At 33.3% G+C, this 2500-nt stretch overlaps 1 long non-coding RNA gene across 1 annotated transcript in view; it reads left to right on the top strand.

Moving 5' to 3' along the window:
• The window catches only part of LOC135196748 (uncharacterized), a 475624-nt gene that overhangs the window by 248037 nt on the left and 225087 nt on the right, over positions 1-2500 (top strand). The window lies entirely within an intron of this gene.

Genomic DNA, 2500 nt, shown 5'->3' with positions numbered 1-2500 from the left:
CATACTCGGTTACAGTTTGGGAATATGAGTCCCTGACTGGACGACGGCACGTCAAACGTGGAGATCATTACATTTAGGCTACTGTTGTAACACAAAATAAACATATCGTTGCATTATTATTATTATTATTATTATTATTATTATTATTATTATTATTATTATTATTATTATTATTATTATTATTTCAGTTTGTTTATCATCATGGTAATGTTGCCGAAGGTGTGGTGATGCTGTTTTGTTGCTAATGTTTTTTTTAACAGCTGCTCTCTCTTATTATTAAGCAATAGGTCAAACAAGAATTAGGTCATTGTTATTGTTATTTCCACATAAGTCATACAAACTATGAACTGGATCAAGTAAGCTTCCAATGAACTATATATCTATCCTTGAAATCAGAGAAAAAAAGCAAGGGTAAATAAGAGGTCTCAGCTGAGTTTATTCGTCGTCCACTTCTTCTTCTTATTTTTTAATTATTACAAATCTCGAGATTTTCATCTTGATCCGCTTTTTTTTTCTCTCTCCAAATATTGAATGGAAGGACTCGTGTTGAATTTCACTTTTTCTGGAAATAGCTTCGTTGGGAAAGACTTTCAACTTGTTTAATTTTTTTCCTTTTTTTCTCTCAAAATAATTTCATCGCTTCTTATTACACTATTTGTTGTTCTAAAAATATTTGATTTGAAAATAATTGCAATAGAAAAACTTGGTTATTTCATTTTTTAATGTTGTCGTATGGGAAGAATCACGCCTTATTTCACTTTGTCGTATGGTAAGAATCACGCCTTATTTCGCTTCTCATATGGTAAGAATCACGCCTTATTTCGCTTCTCATATGGTAAGAATCACGCCTTATTTCGCTTCTCATATGGTAAGAATCACGCCTTATTTCGCTTCTCATATGGTAAGAATCACGCCTTATTTCGCTTCTCATATGGTAAGAATCACGCCTTATTTCGCTTCTCATATGGGAAGAATCACGCCTTATTTCACTTATGAAAAAAAGTTCGAATGGAAAAACCTTTGCCTCACGTATTTGTTTTTTTTTTTTTTTTTTTTTTTTTTTTTTTTTTTTTTTTTTTTTTTTGTTTTTTTTTTTTTTTTTTTTTTTTTTTTTTTTTTTTTTTTTTTTTTTTTTTTTTTTTTTTTTTTTTTTTTTTTTTTTTTTTTTTTTTTTTTTTTTTTTTTTTTTTTTTTTTTTTTTTTTTTTTTTTTTTTTTTTTTTTTTTTTTTTTTTCTTTTCCAGAAAATAATTTCGAAGGAACAGGCTCTCGTCTTACTATTTGTTTTGAAGATATCAAACGAAAAGACTGGTTATTTCACTTCATTCGAAATGGAGAGGCCCTCACCATGTTTTTATTGTTTAGAAAATATTTTGAGAGAGAGAGAGAGAGAGAGAGAGAGAGAGAGAGAGAGAGAGAGAGAGAGAGAGAGAGACCCTTACCATCACAGACTCTATAGGCAGTCAAGGTTTAAAGGTCAGTTTTCTTTGTTGTATCTCTCAAGTTCAAGATCAGGGCCAAGTAAATCTTAAACAAGCCAACCATGCTACTACCATCACTTGGCCATATATTCCTATTAATGTAGTGTTTTGAGATAGCCTGGGTTGTAGACTTTCAGGAAGACTACAAGCATAAGCCTGTGTTGTAGACTTTCAGAAAGACTACAAGCATAAGCCTGGGTCGTAGACTTTCAGAAAGACTACAAGCATAAGCCTGGGTCGTAGACTTTCGGAAAGATTACAAGCGTAAGCCTGGGTTGTTGACTCTCGGTAAGACTATGAGTATAAACCTGGGTTGATGACTGTCAGTAAGACTACAAGCGTAAGCCTAGATTGTTGACTCTCGGTAATATTGCAAGCATAAGCCTGGGTTGTAGACATTCAGGCAGACTATAAGTTTAAGCCTGGGTTGTTGACTCTCAGTAAGACTACAAGCGTAAGCCTGGGTTGTTGACTCTCAGGAAGACTACAAATGTAAGCCTGGGTTGTTGAATGTCAGTAAGACTACAAGCATAAGCCTGGGTTGTTGACTTCCAGGAAGAATACAAGCGTAAGCCTGGGTTGTTGACTCTCAATAGGACTACAAGTGTAGGCCAAAGTTGTAGACTTTCAGGAAGGCAACAATCATTAGCTTAGGTTATAGACTCTTAGGATTTCGATTTTCTTATTGGTCTGCACAAGACGAAACTAGACAACACCATCACGATATTTTCAGTGAGATTTCCAGTGTTTTGTAATTTTCTGATTCTCGAGACTAACGTCGATATGAGTGCGTTGTACGCAGTAGATATCGTACATACTGCGAGTAATCCCATAACATTACGAACAATGACTTGCGTAGTTTATAAAGTTTATAATGAAAGGGTTCTTTTTCAAAGGCTGACATGTGCTACAGAGACAGCTGGCCTGAATTTCCTCAGCTGCAGAAAATACCGATAGAATTGGGAAAAGGGAGAAATAATTATAAATATATATATATATATATATATATATATATATATA

Source organism: Macrobrachium nipponense, chromosome 18, assembly GCF_015104395.2.
Source record: "Macrobrachium nipponense isolate FS-2020 chromosome 18, ASM1510439v2, whole genome shotgun sequence".
NCBI classification, from domain to species: Eukaryota; Metazoa; Arthropoda; class Malacostraca; order Decapoda; family Palaemonidae; genus Macrobrachium; species Macrobrachium nipponense.
This window is presented reverse-complemented; position numbering and strand designations above follow the sequence as displayed.